This window comes from Lycorma delicatula, chromosome 5, assembly GCF_047948215.1.
Source record: "Lycorma delicatula isolate Av1 chromosome 5, ASM4794821v1, whole genome shotgun sequence".
NCBI lineage: Eukaryota > Metazoa > Arthropoda > Insecta > Hemiptera > Fulgoridae > Lycorma > Lycorma delicatula.
In genome coordinates this window covers 139,578,431-139,599,719 of record NC_134459.1, presented here as the reverse complement: position 1 = coordinate 139,599,719, position 21,289 = coordinate 139,578,431, and positions in this window count along the sequence as shown.

Sequence of the window (21,289 nt, the reverse complement as noted above, 5' to 3'; positions counted from 1 at the left end):
CAATTTCTGTTATATAGAGTACGAGTAACTGAATCGTTTCTCTATCTATTTTTTGAAAAAATTCAAAAAATATCACTTTAGTATTTATAAATAAAATTTTACGCCGATAATTTATAGTTAAATTAGTGAAATCAAGCTTAATTGAAATTTGTAAATTTGAAATATTTGGAAGAAGAGATGGTTTTCCAAAAACGCTTTTCGAAAATATTACAAATATTACTAAGATGCAACAAATAACTAAGTAAATAAATTTGCCACTCTCCCATTTTTGTCGAGATACGATACCCTGACCTTTTATCAAATAACCCTCTTGGAATACTTTTTTTGAAAATTTAATACAGTACAATCAAATTCCCATGTTTACAATCCTTGTGCCAGAAATATCATGTGTTCATTCATATGTAACCCACCAGGTTGGTCTAGCGGTGAACGCGTCTTCCCAAAACAACTGATCTGGAAGTCGAGAGTTCCAGCATTCAACTCCTAGTAAAGTCATTTATTTTTTTACGGATTTGAATACTAGATCGTGAATACCAGTGTTCTTTGGTGGTTGGGTTTCAACTAAACACACACCTCAGGAATGGTCGAACTGAGACTGTACAAGACTGCACTTCATTTACTCATACATATCATCCTCTGAAGTAATATCTGAACGGTAATTACCGGAGGCTAAACAAGAAAAAGAAAACCTCATATGATATGTAAGCCGACTTCATTACTCTCCCAACTACGTTTAAAATAAATTATATAAATAATTAATTACTGAATCACAGAATTATCAATAAACACCGCCGACTGAAACATTTATTCGTATGTGAAGTATTTGAGGAAAAGGGTAGTTTGAGAAAATAAAAATTTATTAGTATCATAAAGGCAATTAACAGATTAAAAAAAAGTACCCCTCAATTATTTTATCGAGTTATGACACCCCTACCACCCTACACCTTCAAAAGGATATGTTTCAGAAAATTAATAAAATCAGTACTTATATGTAGAAGTCATTCTATCATATTTTAATTTATGACGTCAATTCGTTCCTATATTAAGTGAAATATACGTCAAAGACACACACACATACAACACTTTTTATTTTTTTGTAAAAATCACACAAACACACACTTTTATGGTTTTTTTGCCGGGTAAAAAAATCGCTCATAGAGGTTTTATACATATATATATATAAATATATATATGTAGAGAGAGAGAGAGAGACCGAGAGAGCTGTATTATTCATACATATTGAGTGGAAAGTTTTATAATAACAATTCTTTCGCTCTATTATACTTATAATTGGTGGGAAAATAGAAACAAAAAAATTTTTAAATAAAAATTCGTCGATGACAACGTTATTTTACGTTGAAAGATTTGCCGCAATATTAACTATATGAAAAAAGCTTACGACGGTACCACTAGAGAAGCTTACTCTAGATCTCTAGAAAATAAAAAAATCAGTCCGTTTGGTAAGAGTAATTAATTGCTTGAAAATGGATAAAAAAATAAAAAAAAAAAACATACGGAATAAGGCCCTCTTCCTTTTGTGGTCGGCATAAAATTGAATACAATTTATTTCTATTTTAAATTTTAATTTATTATTTAAAAAACAATCAATTTAATTTACGAATCTTCAAATCGTTCCTTCCAACTCGACATACCTTCTCCAACAGCCTTTAGATGAAGAACGAAAGATAAAGTGATATAAAATAAAAGAAACGAAATACAAAGAGTTATATAGTACAATAGACATAAAGTGCACAATAATAAAATAATTATAATATATCCTGTAATATTTGCTAAATGAATGTTACTGTTAAACAGCGAACAGGCGAAGCAGCCAGACCGTCTCATCAAGATAATAGAAATTTCAATTATTGTATTTCATAGGGATAATGTAAGCAAATACAACGCGCTGACAAACAGTAAAAGTGCAAGTTCATAATGTTTGCGTGTTTCATCTCGACATTGACCTCGTACAACCGGGCTACGTATATGTAAATGTAAAGTTAGAGGACAATGTAGGGTATATTAACTTTACAATACTATGTATACGGTGTGGCAAAGTCATTTATAATCTAGACTTATTGTCTTTATAAAAACTTAAATAAATTGCATAATTATACAGAAGACCTTTTTATTTTATTTACTTTTTGAATTTCTTAACGTTTACCAGCGAGTTAAATTTAAACGGCTAGTGAAGACGACATCAGCGGATCATTAATAATTTATAATAACAATACACTATAGAATATGAATACATCGTAACAAGACCGGATTAGCCGGCCTGAGTAACGGATTATTGCTAATTAAGAAGAAAGTAGTAGAAAATATAATAATGGGAGAAATCCAGAAGAGGCTAAAGGAAACCATTTTCCTTTAAGGTAGCAGTTCCGTTTAACAATCGTATTTTGTAATACTGCCCGCTGACAAACAATAAACACATATTTGTATCGTTAGAAGAGTTATCGAACCAAGGTTTGGAATGCACGGTAACGAAACGGCTCGGTCGATCGTTCTCACGCTTCGAGTTAGGCAGGTAAAGGGAATAGGAGTATAAATACTCCCGAGAAGATCAATTAAAGAGTAGTTTTGCGAACCAGTCTAGCGAGATGTTAAGACGTAAGTTCAGCAAGGAGAGTCTGCGAGACGAGAGTTTGCGACATGTCAGTCAGCGAGAGTATTTTGTCCGAGGAGGACAGTGAAGGAGCAAATTTCCAGTGTGAATTAAGTTCGATACGATTGAAGCCACGAGTAATTCCAGAAGGCAAGAAATACTATCGATGAGTTTACTGTAAGAGTATAAGTGAAAGAAATAATGCACTAAATTTCATTCATAAAATGTTGGGGTAGTTTTTTTTAACAGTAAAGGTATTTGCAAGGAAAGAACTTTAAACTTGTCTTATCTACTGTAAGGCAGTCATGCTACATCTTTTGTCAATGGGACTGAATTCTGGTTTTCATTATTTATTAACCTACCTGTAAATAAATCCTGATAATTACTTTAAATTCTATTTTATATTTAATCTCTGTTTATTGCATTCTATGATTATTTGTTTGTTATTGACATGTAATATTATTATTGTATACTGTTGCTATTATTGTGGTTGAGATTACTATGATTAATATTTGTTTATTTACTATTTTTCGGTAATTGTTAATTAGTGTCGCTTATTATTATTATTATTATTAATATTCCACACTTTTTACAGCTTTTTCTTTTGCCGGTGACATTCCTTAAACTTGGAGTAATTTATACCAACGAGATTAGGCTTGCTATTGTTGACTAAGTGCCTTCAGGGCAACATGGCAGGTGTCAATTATCACGCTCCTTTACATTAGCGCGTGGGTCTTCCACTGGATCTTCAGTTTTCCAAGACTGTAGTGCAAAGTAGATGGTATTATTCCCTCCGTAGATATAATTATGGGATTATATAAACTTCTTTTTGATTCCACATTTCTTTAATTTCAAAAGCAAAATCTGTATATTTCTGCCGCTTCTCATTGTGTTTAATATTGATGTTGTTACTTGAGATGTTGAGTTGGGATGGCTACGTCTATTAGGTAAGTTACTTTTTCCATTTTATCAACTATTACTATACCTGGCTTATTACAGTTGATTGGTTATGCTGTTACAATTCCCCGGTTCCAGAAAATTTTTGTGTTGTTGTTCTCCAAAAAGGAGGCTGGCTCATAAGTATAGTAGGATCTATTTTGAAACTTTTAACTTGTATCTATTGCAGAGTTCTTTGTGTATAATTTTTGCCACGTTGTTGTGCCTCCTAGTGTACTACATCGGAGCTAGAATCGAACAGCCAGTGATTATGTGGTCTATTGTTTCATTGTGTTGCATACATAGCCCACATTTGTTGATATTTTCTTTAATAAATTTTTTTTTTAACAATTGGCATTATTGATTTGTCTTGTTTTATTTATGTTTTTAAACTAATAAACTGTAATTGTATAAAGATACTAAATAGTCAATCTCTCAATATCTTGATCGAGCCGGGAACACGCGACAATACTATTCATGATATTATTAGTATAAAAAAAGACATTAACTACGTTGAAAAATTGTACATTACACTCGGTACAAATATACTCATTTCTCTATTATTTTCTATAATAAACGACATAGGCGACTTGACACCAGACACAACCACTTTCTAACACCGCATAGCCATTTTCAAGAAGAACAAGCACCTCAGGATATACTTATTAGAAATGTTGAGTTGTTGATTTTTTATTGTATATGGTAGGTCAAAATAAAAATTTATAGGGTTGATTCTTCAAGGAGGATATGAACACGGATAAGTTGGAAAAATAGGTGTGTCAAAATTTAAAAGATGTAGTTAAAGAAAGATGTGGCTATATTGGATACCGCTCATTAAACGAGACACCGGCTAATCACTTTCTTGCGACGGTTACTGTATGTCAACCCGCATTGGAGCAAGATTTTAATAATATTTTTATATAGAAATATAAATTCTCCCGCACGCACTAACCACAGCTTTTCATTAGGCTATTAAAGACATTTACTTTTCTTTTTTTTTTTTTATTTACTATTTCACAATATACTTGCTTATACCGTGGAAGTCTGAAATGAAATTTTGAAGAGTTGAAAACTGCCATGCCTGATAGAGATTCAAATCCGGGACCTCCGGATGAAAGGCCGACACGCTACTACTCCCGACATGTATGTTAATTTAACTTATCAAAACGAATATGGACTTACGGTGTGTTTTTTTATTTATTTTTTTAATCTAAAAATTCCACACCGAAAAACCTTTGAAAATACCTACCGAAAAATCGAAAACGAGATAAAATATCGGGCGAGTGAAGATAATTTTAATATTTTCCTTCACATTTAAGTAAATTGGAAGGAATGAAGTTAAAAAAGTACTTTTCTGAAAACAGACTTCAGAAATGAAATTGATATTCATTAAAGTTATCGGGGAATAAAGAAAGACTACTCACGTCTGTTAAGCGTTATTAAGAAGCGAGTTAAAAAGTCTCAAACTCTCGTCAATATATTACCGCAATAGTCAAGATATAATCTAGATTGCTAAGTGATAAAAAAAGTAGAAACAAGATTAATTAAATATACATATTAAAATAATAAATGGTGATATTGTTGTAAATAACTAAAACAGCTGCTTTGCATGGAAAAAACTAACGGAAATAGTAAGAATTATAGTAAGAAGAATAATGTAAAATTTATACAAAATACGACTGTAATAGTGTTATGATAATAAAGCTTATCTGATTCAACTTGTGGTCAAAGCGCCATAAAATCGTCTTGGCAACCGTCGATTCAGGAAAACGTAAGCTTTATAAAACTAAAAAAAGAAGGAATATATGAATGAAAATGAACGTACTTTTCTAAATTTTACAAAGAAACCTGTTTTTACCCCGACTACAAGTTTGTAATAAATAGAAAACCGAAATAGTCTCAGATAAAAAAAATTAAACAGGTGATTAGACGTCTCTTGCACTCTTCCTGCAAACATTTTGATTGCTTCTGTGTGAAATTCAAAAATTTCTTTTTACTTCTTAGACGATGTTGTAGGAGAAGTTTTTACAAAAGTCGATCTTTTTTACAGATTTAAGATTTTTAAGACCTATAGATTTAAATACTAAAATTTCATTTTTTTCTACTTGAGGCGTTCAAAGAGGAGACAACTCTCAATTTTACTGACGCTAGGTCAGTAAAATTGAGAGTTGTCTCCTCTCTATCCATCCAAAGCATCCAAACGAGATGCTATTTGTTTTTTGATAAAGTCGAGGGAGATAAAGAAAAGTGAAAAGGAAATTTTCATCTCAAGCTCCCAGTTCTCCAGATTAACGCGTGTTCCTCCTCCGCATTTGTCACGACTTATCCCTGACAACACTATCATTGCTAATCTATACATCGAAAGGGGTAGTGAAATGTATGAAAATTCTTTCACGTACTATACCATTTTGTAAGCGTAAGATTGTCACTGAATCTGTTTAAATCTAATGCGCTATTTAAATATTACTGTAGCATTTATTTGGTGACTTTACATCCTTCTTATCCTTTTGTAAATATGTGACTCTCTTCTTCTGTAGTTGCATCAAACTATTTATTTATTTTTTTTATTAATTGACCACAAAAGCAATTTGACCACAAAAACGTAAAAAAAAAACACCACGCCTGACCGGAGTTGAACCGTAGATCGCCGATTGGAAGGCTGAGACGCTACCACTTCGCTACGGAAACTAACGCATATATCCTGAATTTTGTTATTGATATCACTTATGCGTAGCAAATCTTATAAATCTAATGTGCGAGTTTACATCGCGAATTAGGTTAGACGAAAAAATATATATATATATATATATACACATTTCATTTAAACATATTATTCGATAATAGAATTTTCAACCTGAAGTAATAGTGATATTTTAAACTAAGTAAAACATTAATTTGTTATTTAACTTTCAAAGCTATCTTTTAAATACAGGTAGAAACAGTAGCGGCTCGCGTATAGCCACTGCAGAACTGCAGCACCTCTATTTCCACTTGATATTATCGATAACATTTAGTATAATGAGTCCTTTTTCTTTAATTCTTTCTTTTTACTTCTACAATATACAATTCTTAAGCTTAATGTCAGTAGCCATCCCAAAGTATATGAAAAAGACACTAAAATCTTTGTATGAAACTTTGCGCTTCACAGTTCCAGCGGCATGGTGTTTGGCTGTTGTGCGCATGCGCACATAGGAAGCTGCACGCGAGACTGGGAGGGAGAGAGAGCACTGTCGCTCCCGCAGTGCCGACCCTGGCGTGCTGGTGGTAGTTTTCTTTTTACTCCGCGTGTGTATGGAACAAAAACACGCTGGAAGGACGAAAGTGAAGGTTATTAGTAAAAACTAATTATGTATTTGTTTCTGTACATAGATATTTAAATTAAGCACCTCTGAACTAGTGTTTTTAAGCGGACGTTTTATTAAGTTATTATACAAAAACACTATAATATATTATCTGTATTGACATTCTTGAATGTGATAAAGTATAGAATTAGATTATTACCTTGCTTCCAGTTATTGTATTTGATTCATTGTTTCGATTCTTTTCTTTTACAGAAAAATTTAACCATGGCCTTGAAAGGCCCAGAAAAACATTTTCTGGAGCAGCAACCCCACTAATTTTAGCTACGAGCCGCTACTGGATAGAAATAAAATTAATATTCAAAATACTTACACAATCAACATTGTTTGTTCTGCAATAAATTAAAATCTAAATTATTGGAGCTATATATTAAAATTATTGTTATTATTACAAAATTGAAATTATAGTAACAATTCTAAATAAAATTGAAAATGACGTATATTTCTACCGAAGTACTTTACACAATATTATACAATCATACTTCTTTTAATCTGTCATTATACGTTATGATCGAAGCTTTGCATGATTGTCGATGTAATTAACTGCAATAACGTTTTATACATAACGCAAACGTTTAAATATAAAAACTAATCTAAATAAAACTTGTACTTCAAACAATGACAAGTAGAATTCTTCTTTATAACCAACAGAATTTACGCCAAAAAAACCTTTGAGGTGTTATCTTTTCTACTGGCAAACAAATAGAAATGTTAATAACATAAAAACAAATACAAATTAATGATTATATAATAAAATTGCAGTAATAAATTTGTCTGAAGCCCGAGATTGTTATACCCATGTTTCCACACCTTTAATTAATGCGTCAGTGTTTAACTTTATTTATAAAGCTTAAAAAAAAGCATAGGTTCTCTTACAGAGAACAATGTTGCCGTTTATATGGTCAAAATTTTCTATTATATATTCGAAAAAACGTAAAGAATTACATAAGACCATAGGTTAGTCGATTGTTCTTCCTTCTTGTACATATAACATTATGATATCAGACACCAGCAGCCGACAATTAATTATTATTTTTGAATAATTTTATAATCTATACATTATATACACAGGAAGAGGGATTTTATTTGTTCGAGGTAAACAAAAAAACTGCTTTGATCAATAGCAACCAAATTTTTACCCATGTTTCTTGGCATAACTCAGATTTTTAGATACATTTCACCTCAGAAAAAAAACTATATTTATGTATGTAGTAGTGGAAATACGCCGGTTGAAACACAACTTTAATGAATTGAATTAATGAACTGTGAGTCTGTGTAAGCTTGGTTTGAACTGAATGATTCGAATCGTCGAATGAGTAATATGACAAAAAAAAAATAATTAAATTTACGTTAAATAAAATAACATTAAATAAATTTATAAAATTTCTGTAACAATTATTGGCTTCCCGTTGGGACTGCATCTGTGGCTAGAAAGATATGCAAGCACCTCGTGGGAGGCTAGACCAGTCATAAGCATGAACTGGAAACAAACCGGGTGCTTGGTGCCCTATTTTGGGGGATGAAACGGGGTGTGCCTCTGTAAACAATCGTCCAGTTTTCAGAATTCAAACGAAGTATTCGTTAGTAGGTTGAAGGCTAACTTTTACATTCCTCAGGTATACTCTATCTAACAGATCACGGTTGTTCGGAAATGTTATCTAAAAATGAAAAATCATTTATTAAAACGTGTAAAATAATAAATAATCCGTTACGGTGCTGCACTTCTTATTCGGGCTTCTAGGTGGGAAGCAGTTAAATTCGCATACTCCTTTTTTACAGCGAGCCGCTCCCATAATATTTTTGATCAGAGATATTTTCAATAGAGGGCTTAGTGAAATTGAAGACAAAATATCGTGAGTGATTCATAAGCCAAGACAAGTCAAAATTACTGACAAGACAAGACTACTGACGATAAATTGATGAAAATTTGTATACATGTTCTTAAGGTGTAACTGCACACTAGAAAAGGTTGTTTTTAAATTCCGAGTTTAAAGAATTAAAATGGAGTAACAAAGAAATTTACTATTTTTTTTTTTAATTTTTGGTAACAAATGAAGATATCAGCTTGATTTCTGTGCGTGTGTAATCTCGTGTGAATATGAAAAAACTAATTTCTAGATTTTTTAAATTCCGGTTTTAAGGTTAAAATGGATTTTTGAATTCTTTTTGAAACCCTGCTATTTTTTTTATTTTTTATTTTTTTTTAATGAAGAAATCAACCTGATTTTTGGCGTGTGTAAATGTTTATGTGAATAAACCAATTTTTGATTTTTTAAACTGACAATTTTTAATTTATTTTGAATTTCGAAAATATTGAATCCATTCTTACATAAATAAAATTACTTATATTTGTAGCAGCAAAAGAACTTGAAATAGGCAAGGAAAAATTTTAATTTGTGTATCAGAATGTCGAGGAAGCTTTTATCGATTCGATGAAGAAATTTTGACCCTACAAGGTTATAAAACCTTATTTCCAGTTTCCATATAATCGGTTAATACATAAAAAACCAACAAAAGCGTTACGCAAAACAAAAAGGAACAACACAACACAGCTTTACAGCATCACAGTTGCTTTGAGATCGGCCAGGTTGGTTGCACAAACCCACCGGGTTGGTCTAGTGGTAAACGCGTCTTCGCAAATCAGCTGATTTTAAAGTCGAGAGTTCCAACATTCAAATCCTACTAAAGGCAGATACTTTTATACGGATTTGAATACTAGATCGTGGATACCGGTGTTCTTTGGTGATTGGATTTCATTTAACCACACATCTCAGAAATGTTCGACCTGAGACTGTACAAGGCTACACTTCACTTAAGCTTATACATATCATCCTCATTCATCCTCTGAAGTAATATCTGCAATCAGTTACAAAACAGTGGAATCCAGATAGTGTTCCAGATGGCTGAAGTAAAAGTTTAAATGTAAGAGGTATATGATACTTAATATGTACGATGGTATATTTAAATATACCATATAATACATATATAAAACTATTATTATAAATGTCCATCAATTTAATAAAATTTTAAATGACTAACAGCATTAAATGTAAAACTTAAATACGCCCAAAAATATCTTAGCATTAAAAAAAATAATAATAAACAAAATATTTGAAAATATAGTTTGTATTTTTGCCATGTTAATAGAAACGAAAATGAAGTTAATAAACACTGATAATTTATTAAATAACATTCCTTTAATGACGAATTTATGCTCGAGACAAAATAAACGACCTATTTAATCGCTTTGGCCGTTTAATAAAATAAACATTTGTTCTAGTGATATTCGTCGTTATCTAAAAGTCGTTTATAGTGATGAAACTGTTGATCGAAATACTATGAACAGGTGTGAAACAAAATTTTGTTCATTAGAAGTTGGTAAAGCGAATATTGAGGATGAAGCTCTTATTGTTCGACCGGTTTCTGTGGCTGATAAGAAGCATCAAAAGAAAGGAGATGGATGAGTCGATTAGAAATGACCGTTGCATCACACAAAAATTCATCGCCACCCAGATAAACATATCAAAAGAAGTAGTAGAATAGATTATAACACAACTGAGGTATAGTAAAAATCTGTTCACGACGGGTGCCATGCAAACTCACAGAAAATAAAAAATAACAATGAAAAAAGTGTGGTAAACGCTTTTGAAACGTTATCACGAAGGGGAAGATGACTGACTTTTCAATATTTTTGAGTGGAGATGAAACTCGGTTGGATCATTATGACCAGACCAGGAGAAAGACAGCAGAGCATGATGATCACGTGGAATACACAGTGATTTACCACAATTAAAAAATTCAAAACACAGCCCTCTGAAAAAAAGCTTCTCTTGATAGTGTTTTAGTGTTGATAGTGTTGATTCCAAACAAGTGTACGTAATCGACTACCTGGAAGTCTTCTCTTTTTCCTGTTTAGCCTCCTTTCAGATAATACTTCGGAGGATGAACGAGGATGATATGTATGAGTGTAAATGAAGTGTAGTCTTGTACAGTCTCAGTTCGACCATTCCTGAAATGTGTGGTTAACTGAAACACAACCACCAAAGAACATCGGTATCCACGATCTAATATTCAAATCCGTGTAAAAATAACTGAATTTACTAGGGCTTGAATGCTGGAACTCTCGATTTCCAAATCAGCTGATTTTGGGAAGACGCGTTCACCACTAGACCAACCCGGAGGGTTACCTGTTAGCCGGGTCGACTGTAAATTACCCACGATACACAGAGACGTTAAAACACATTGGGATACGTTTGTGTCATGTTCGACAATCCATTGTGCCCATAACTCTGCAAGCACGATAATGCTTGGACATACAAATCTCTTGCAACCGCCCTTGTGAAAATTTGAATATAGTAGTCCTGCATTCGTTAATGTTGAAAGAAAGAAAGGGAATTCTCATAGCCAATAAAAACAAGCGTACATTTCGGCGGAAACCGCGGAACATCCTGAATTAGAAAAGAACATTGTAGAATATATATGGAACCTACATTGCTTTGGACACGTGATTTCTACGGAAATGTGCCGAATGAAAGCCATGGAAATCGCGAATGAATTAAATATCGGTACGGAGTAGAGAGCTTGTCTTAATCGGATACGCCGATTTCTTTGCCGATATAGTTATTGCATTCGATGAAGGACGTCAATAACACAGCAGCTACCAGAAACAAAAATACGTCATAAATTTACGTTACAAATGTTAGGTTATATTATACAAGTACAAGAAAAGGGATGGATTAATAATGAATTAGTACTGAACCTGATTAAAGCGTCTGGGAGCGTCGACCAAGCGTTTAATTAGATAGTTTTAGGGGTCAGACATCCGACGTTGCAAAGCGAAGACCGATTTTGGAAAGTAAGGTCACGTTATTATTCCTGGTTGAATGACATCTATTCTTCAATCTCTAGATATCTGCGCCAACCGACCGTTTATAACCGGACTCCGTAAACACTACACAAACCAGATGATCATCGCAGTTCACGAGACTACACCATCTAGCAAAATTAAGAAACCGTCTTAGATACAGATTTGTTAATAGATTATTGCGACTCAGTCAAAAATACCGAATGATTTGATTAAAAATCTTTATAAGAAATGTTGTATTTCGAACGATCTCGCTGGAATTGAGGACGATTATTTGTGGTTAAGTGATTCCGAAGTTCATTGATGACAGTAATTAATAAATACCTAACATAATTTCTAAAATTTTAAATATTTACAGTATAGATTGATTTACTGACATTATACAAATAACACATACAATCAATCTTCTATGGTGTTTTTGTTAATGAAATGTAAAAAGTAACAATATATATATTTTTTTTTACTATTTTCAGTTTTCCAAACCCGAGTGTGTGCTGTACACGGGGGTACATGGTAGATGAAAGATACTGAAAAAAGGTGAGATGATTGTGCTCAACGATATCAAGGGACTGCTGTATTTCAAAAGAAGATGAAATTTACAAAAATATTAATTTAAACATTTTCTTTTTAGCACATCAAAACACAATGTGAAATAAAAACGTTAAATTTTTTGAGGAAAATAGTTCTCTAAAAACCACCCTACCTCTAAAAATGTATTGTTTTTTTTTTTGTATAATCTTCGAAATTCTTTTTAATACAACTTATCAATTTTATTATTTTTCTTCAAATGTTGCGTTATCTGGATAGGAATGATTCTCTACTTAGGAAAACCGCATTATCTAACTTTGAAAATACGATTTCTATAACAGTTGGAAATGTTCTAGTCAAAAAATATATTTTTTTAAATTATGTTTTGAAAATGAGTAGTTATTAGAAAGGAAACAGTTTAAAAATATATCAGTGTTAAGAGAAAAAGTCACTACCCAAAAAATGTATATATGAATTCAACATATTCGCTTAAAACATTGTTTTAATATTTTTTCTGAACGAAGAATTTTCGGGTTGGAAAGAATTATATTTTTTCATACAGGTGACGGTAAGTTTTTTAGTACTTTATCGAACAAATACACTAAAACATTGTTATTTGAAGGGATATTGTCTATATGACATGTGAATAGGAGCTATAAAAAGCGATTATGACTAGCAGATAAAATACATTAGCACAGAATTCAGATTTTGCTGTTTTTAGATACAATTAAACAATTTTTTTCTTTTCTCTGTAGTCGTTAATCGTTTGACTAGCTGGTTGCAATTCTCGATTCCTTTCTGTTATGCGCTAATCTTTTAACTTTAACATAATTACTACATGTCACATCCTCCATTATTTATTTTATCTAATCCGATTTTTGAGTTCCTCTACAAATTGTTATTTTCGAGTTGATTTTTAAGTACTACTGCACGACAAATTAATTAAACCTTCAAGTGTTCGTACACGGCTGACCTAATTAGACTCCGTATGAACTTCTTTTACAAATTTCTCCCCTCCTATTCAGACTATTTGTTCTTCGTTAACCGTCTAAATTTTCAATATTCTCCTGCAATACAGCATTTAAAAGGCCTCTATTTTTTGCTTTGGTGTTTTCTCTATTATCCATATCTCGGTACCAGAAAACTTTTCACTTCACATTAACATTTTTAAGAGTATATTTCTAATTCTTAGATCGGCGTTTGATTTAAGCATATTTATTTTCTGCAGAAAAGCTCTCCTTGCTCGTCCGGCCCGCTTTTTACCTTAAACTAAATTAATCGTCTGTAACTGTACTTCTGAGTAAAAGTTTTTGAATAAAATTCAGTAATTTCTGGTATATTGTTTCCTAATCTTAATATTTAAATTTTCAACATCTTCCTTTTTGTCGATTTCATTAGATTCGTTTATCCATATTTAATTTCCGATTAAAAAGCAACTCGTCAATTCTTTTTTCCTGGGCTCACAAGGAAGTGTCGTTAGCAGCACCCGGACGCGATATTTATATTTTAAATAAAACATATTAAATAAATATTAACATTGGTATAACTAGCTGAACATACTACAGTAAGTCAACTGCTTGAATATAAACGGACGGCCCTAACAAATCGTAAAACTTAAGATGATGTTATCTTAAATTAGCTCCCAGTCTAAACTTGCGACGAAATGCCGTATAATAGACACAATCCACAAGGATGTGGTGTACAGTTAGTGGTAGTCGGAGTGAACACAAATGGGTGAATCTGTTTTGGTCATCAGATATCCATGAGTGAGCCTTTTTTTCCTGCTTAGCCTCAGTAACCATCGTAAGGTGTATTAAGAATGATATGTATGAATGTAAATGAAGTGATGTGGTCTTGAATAATATCAGGACTCAGGTCAACCATTTTTGAGATATGTGGTTAATTGAAACCCAACCACCAAAGAACACCGGTATCCACAATCTAGTATTTAAATCCGTGTAAAAGTAACTGCTTTTACGAGGATTTTAACCTTGGAACTCGCGACTTCGAAATCAGCTAATTTTTGATGACGAGTTTAACCACTAGACCAACCCGGTGGGATCCATTAGTGAGCCTAGTATGCCCTTTTTGCAAACGGCAAATAATAACCTTCTCTCGATGGTTATTCCTGCATAAGGAGCTCGACGGAGACTCAGTGTTCTTAAATGGACGAAGTTTATTGTTGATGGTAGCATTCCATTCACTTTGTCACTTATTATGTACCACTCTCTTGATAAAAGAAAGACAAGAGCGTTCGAAACAACGCGATTAGTGAAAGGAAACTGGAAACAAGCTTCTTTTGCAGCACTGACAACCCGCTCGTTGGCTGAAATTCCAATATGGCTGGGAATCCAGCAGAAGCTCACAGTTGTATTACGTTGAGTCATTTGAGAAATAACAGACAAAACAGGGTGTCTTGAAAACTATGGACCAATCGCCTGAAAAGGCATTCATGGGATCTCAGGACAAGTACTTGTCGAAATGTTGGGCAAATTTTATTTAAGGCCTTATTAATATCACACAGCTCCGCAAAAAAAAAAAAAAATGACAATGCTGGATCAGCCAAACCGTACGCAAGGATTCTTTTTTTCACTTCTGTCCTACTTTTTTAAGGATTTTAAACATTTTGTTAATTCTACGATACCATATGGTTTCCACGCCTTAAATTTCATATCAGTGGGACCGGACTTTTTCTTATGCCCTTTCAAATTTAATCCGACGATCGGAATCGCCTTGCTCGTATACCAGAAAACATCTGCTTGAAACCGAACCGGTCTTTACCAAATAGACCTTTCGCTACGCGTTCTAACGGCCTTTAAATATAACCTTTTATTATATCGGTTTAAAAAAAATAAATTAATAAATAAAAAATATTCAATCGCATCGGAATCATTTTTTAAATCGATAAGTGTGTGACGCGAAACTAAAGTAAGATTACAAAATTATAAATAAAAATTTTAAAAATGCTTTTACAATTTAATTGTTCAAGATAATCATAATTTCTTTGGAGCGTTTCGCAGTTGTTATCAAAATAAGAGACACACATTAACAATTGAATTATACTTAATGTATAAAATGTATTATAATTTGAGCACATACGCACTTAATATCACTTCATACATATACAGTTTTTATCGAATTGAACTTTGAAGTACGTTAAATTTTATCAAATAACAAAGATAAAAATTTGCATTCTAAAAACACCATATCACAACTTACTTTAAATAGAAATAATAGTTTTATTAAATAGAAATAATGTATATAGCAACAACGGTTATAATTAAATAATTCAATAAGTTAACACATCTTAATATTTATACTCGTGTGTGTTTGTATATAAACTAAATAACTTAGAAAATTATCCAAATTAATAGAAAATGTCTAATGCAATTCATTAGGTCAACAACCAAACAAACAAAATAACAAAAACAAAAGCAGAAAACCTCGACGTTTCGTCCAAGATGTAGGACATAGGATGTAGGACTTTATGTAGACGTAGGACATTTTTGTGGTTTGTCTTGATCTAGTCCTACATCTTGGACGAAACGTCGAGGTTTTCTGCTTTTGTTTTTGTTATTTTGTTTGTTTGGTTGTTGACCTAATGAATTGCATTAGAAATTTTCTATTAATTTGGATAATTTTCTAACTTATTTAGTTTTTTTATATTTGTCTAACCAAAGAATAGAATTTGGTTATTATTTGATATTTATATATATATATATATATCCGTTGGATTTATTCATCTACGATTTTATTCAACAAACTCTATCGTTAAAATACATTTATGGAAAATTCGAGATCGTAACACTAATGCAAACATTTCTTTAAATCGTACAATACTGAAAATATATAATAGTACAATATTTCATTTTTGTATTCGTATAAGAAAAATATATAATAACAAATAGCGCATCAAAAAAAAACCCTAAACCACATTTCTAGCGACAAATGTAAAAAAATTATTCCGTTACTGTACTATTACTATTAACAGAGTACAGGAAAAAAATAATAGAAGCCAATAAAATATGAAGTGAGAGATGAACATTATGTACAGTTAAAGTACAAAATGAAAAGAACTAAAGACGATTGGAAGAGAACTAAAATATATGGAAGAATTTCGTAAAAAGTGGCGACCAAATGTTAATTCATTCAGTTTGGTTAATAGAGGGAAATCTTTAATTTGGTATTTAAATCAAATTAATAAAGGGAAAATTAATAATTTTGTAATAGAGAGATACACAGAAGGCAAAAACTGTATAAGTCAAAATCTGTATATGTAGAATTGATAATCGATGACGATGTATGTATTAAATATATTAGTGTTAAACCTTAATTGGCAACGGATATTATCCTACCAAAGACTATAACAAATTTCAGTTTTGAAGCAATTTCTAACGAGAGGATATCTATCTGGTTATAATTTCCAGCTGTTCCGGTTTCACCATTCTTTTTTTTAATTTATTCCCCTAAAATAAAAATTTTAAAAATAATCGAAAATTTTGCTATACCTAATTACTTTAACTATATCTAATTACATACAGGTCTCCAGCTAATAAGAAAACAGAGAATTTATGTTATTTGTGATTCGCTGTTTGTTTTCCATTTAAATATGTAAATCGAGTAGTGCCCCGTCTCAATTACCTAAATACCAGTGGCGGCTCGCGTCAGGCACTGTGGAACTGCAGTACCCCCTATTTCCACTTGATATTATCGATAAAATTTAATATAAAAAGTCCTTTTTTGTTTAATTCTTTCTTTATACTTGTACAATATATAATCTTAATGTCAGTAACCATCCCTCAGTTTATGAAAAAGACACAAAAAGTTTTGTATGGAACTGTGCGCTTCACAGTTCCGGCGGCTAGGTGTTTGGCTGAGCACATAGGAAGCTGCATGCGAAGCTGCGAGGGAGAGAGAGCACTGTCGCGCCCGCGCTGCCGACCCTGTCGTGCTGGCGGAAGGAATTTTTTTTACTCCGTGTGTGTATGGAACGTTCCTTGTTCATTCCCTTTTCTAGTTTAGTCGGTGGAAGGAATATGAAAGCGGTTTAGTTGTTATTTTCAGTAGTGATCAGAGAATGGCGGAAAGAAAGGGCTCTTTGATTGCCAAATCTGTCCAAAAACAGGCTGGAAGGGCGAAAGAGAAAGTAATCAGTAAAACTGATTATGTATTTGTTTCTTTGTCTATAGGAATTTAAATTAAGCACCATTGGACTACAGTGTTTTTAAGCGGACATTTTATTAAGATATGTAATAATACTAAAAAATATTATCTATATTGCAATTTTATTATTTATTCGGTTAAACCGAATACGGTTTAAAACCTGTATTCGTCTGGTACACGGTTTTTAAGCACAATGTACACAACGGGTTGGTGTAGTGGTGAAGGCGTCTTTCCAAATCAGCTGATTTGGAAGTCGAGAGTTCCAGCGTTCAAGTCCTACTAAAGGCAGTTACTTTTATACGGATTTAAATATTACATAGTGGGTACCGGTGTACTGTGGTGGTTGAGTTTCAATTAACAGCACATCTCAGGAATGGACGAACTGGGACTGTACAAGACTACATTTCATTTACACTCATACATATCATCCTCATTCATCCTCTGAAGTAATACCTGAACGGTAATTCCCGGAGGTTAAACAGGAAAAAGAAAAGAAAAAAGTACAATGTGCTTAAAAACCGTGCACCAAATTCTTGAATGTGATAAAGTGCAGAATTAGATTACTATCCTGCTTCCAGCTATTCTATTTGATTCATTTTTTTCGGTTCTTATATTTTACAGAAAATGTTAACCATGGTCTTGAAAAACAAACCCACGCGTAGAAGAACATTTTCTGGAGCAACACTCCCACTAATTTTAGCTACGAGCCGCTACTGCCTAGAACGTTTTTTTCTCTTTTTGTTTAGCTTCCGGGAATTACCGTCAGGTATTACTTCAGAGGATGAATGAGGATGATATGTGTAAATGTAAATGAAGTGTAGTCTCGTACAGTCTCAGTTCGACCATTTCTAAGATGTTATTTGAAACCCAACCATTAAAGGACACCGGTTTCCACGATCTAGTATTCAAATCCGTATAATAGTAACTGCCTTTACTAAGATTTGAACGTTGGAAAACTTTCTTATTCGAAATCAGATGATTTTGCGAAGACGCGTTCCTCACTAGACCAACTAAGTAGGTTCATTGTTTAGGGTTGAATGAATAGAAACTTACTTAGCGCAACATCAACTTACTTTCGAAGGAGAACATAACTAGGATTTAAATTTCTATCTCTTATGATCTTAGCCTAAATGTTTACCTAATTTAACCCCTTGGGGGTTATTAATCGAAAAAAGTACTTACTCTTGTTAAAGACCGCCTCGAAATAACTACTACAAAATTACCTTTCAATCTATTCGGGAGACAGAAAAATTAATATTAAGAGATCCCTTGGATTTATCTTTAGATAACAGTTTTGTCTCTCTTTTAAGAAAATAGAAAAGATTTTTTTTTAATTTCAAATTTATTGAAATTCGAGTTGGAATGTAAATTGCACTGGTAGTCAATTGCACCGGTGTAAAAAAATCATGTTTTTAAGTTTTACTATATTTATTTAACGTATTTTTTATGTAAAAATATTTATTTAAAATTATTATGAACAGACGAAAGGATACAGCACACAATAGAAGTAAAGCGACGTATGAAAGTGTAATCGATTTGTGCAACAGTGCAATCGAAATGTAATCCGACTTTATAATTTTGAAAGTCTGTTCTTAATGCAATGAGGTGAAATACTGAAATCGTGTACGTAGGTTTCACTTAACCAGTGCTTGGTCAGTTGAAGAAAAAACTCAAAGTATGGATTAATATCTGAATGACAGAAATACGGGCTCTGTCGTAGGAGTCCGGACGCACTACACATTCGATTTACTTTGAGTACGTTGAAGTTAGAGAGAGGCTCGTCTGCACCTGACCTTAACTCACCGGGTTGGTCTAGTGGTTAACGCGTCTTCCCAAATCCGCTGATTTGGAAGTCGAGAGTTACAGCATTTCAAGTCCTAGTAAAGCCAGTTATTTTTACACGGATTTGAATACTAGATAGTGGATACCGGTGTTCTTTGGTGGTTGGATTTTAATTAACCACACATCTCAGGTATGGTCGAACAGAGAATGTACAAGACTACACTTCATTTACACTCATACATATCATCCTTATTCATCCTCTGAAGTATTATCTAACGGTAGTTACCGGAGGCTAAACAGGATAAAAAGAAAGTGCACTTGACCTTGTTTCTCTTCGACCTCATAATACTATAAAAAGTTCAGACATTCTCTTCAAATTTAGTCGAAAACTATATCGACAAAAGTAGTTCTTTATTTTAATAAGTGTCTAGGGGAACACACTAGACGTTAAGCGCGGAATCTCTTCGGTTCGTCTTCAATTTGTCCTTTAATTCCGCTTATTCGTCTGTCTATAAGAATAGACATCTTTTCAAACGGAAGTCTATAGAAAAATAAACGATCTTCATCATTCCTACGTAAAAATTATTGAAATATTAAAAACAGTAAAACATTTAGAGATAAATCCCCAAATAAAGAAAATTAGATCGACCGACTAACATTCGTGAAGAATATTACGTACAATTAAAAAAATTAAGTTAAATTAATTTTTTGTCGCTGTACAGTGAAATGTTTGCTGTTGTACATCTAAGTAAGCAATATTGTTCACTTTTTAAAACACTCTATAATCCAGAAACAATTTAAAAAACTTCTAACTTACGTCTTAAAAATTACGACATCTATACGCCTATAATGCATACGCTTATAAAAAGGAAGATTTTTTTTCTTCGTTATTGATCGACAGTAATACTATGTAGCTTCATGTAATTATAGCGTTTATATATATATATATATATATATATATATATATATATATATATATAGAATAATTTTTTCGTATTTAAACAGATTTTAGCATTACTTGGTTACTAGGTTTGATTTTTTCAGTGACAAGCAGTAATGATTAGTTATAATGCCACTCCTGGATACTTTCCTTCGTTGTAGTTTCGAAGGTACATTATAATTCCTTACCGGTTTTCAGGGAAATTTACTACCGCTCAAATTCGAATTATGAAATTTTTTTACTTTCTCGGAAATTTTTTTCTTTTCTTATTAAAATAAAGAATTGAAAATATCAAAATCTAAAAATAATAATTAAAAATGAAATAAAACTAAGGAATAAAGTTGTTTAAAAAAACTGGAAAAAATAAACATTTAAATAAAAATATTATTCAAGGCGGAAAATTAAAGGAAACAGCCTCCAACAATCCAACCGCACTCTGCGCGCGCCAACTGAGCTTTCTAAACCTTAACCAGTAATAGTAACTTTTTTGAAAAAACTTTTGAAAAGAAAAAAACAACCATTATTTAGTTTAATATATTAAACTAAACACTATGTGAAAAACTTACGTCATACATGTGTAACATGATGTAATTGTTTTGTCTACAATCACACACCGCAAGACATATTTATTACTCAGCTGGCAAGATAATGTGAGATATTATTGTTCATTTAACAATATTGTTTTTTTTTTCTTTTTAATATATCCATCAATCACAATTTCGAAACACTAAGTGGAATGGAAATAGGATGAATGTGTTGGATTATAATGTTTTCACACTTAAAGAGATTATCAAGAATAGATAAACTTTATTAATATTTATCTCGCAGTAAGATTAATATTTATTTACTTAAAGTTGCTTTTTTTATTCGATGGAGGAGAAATTATTTTTTGTAGCGTATGATTACACACCAGCCTGTCGGGATTCATACACAGGACCTTTTGATGAAAGTGAAGATCCTACCACCAAGTCAGTTTTTGATATCGATGATGCATTACAACGCGCAAGGATAAGTTCGTCTTTTACGAGTTATTCTTTACGAATCTTTCTCAGTTTACACCGCGTTAAAGCGTACTATTTTCTTCATTATCGTTGCAATTTTCAGTTTAT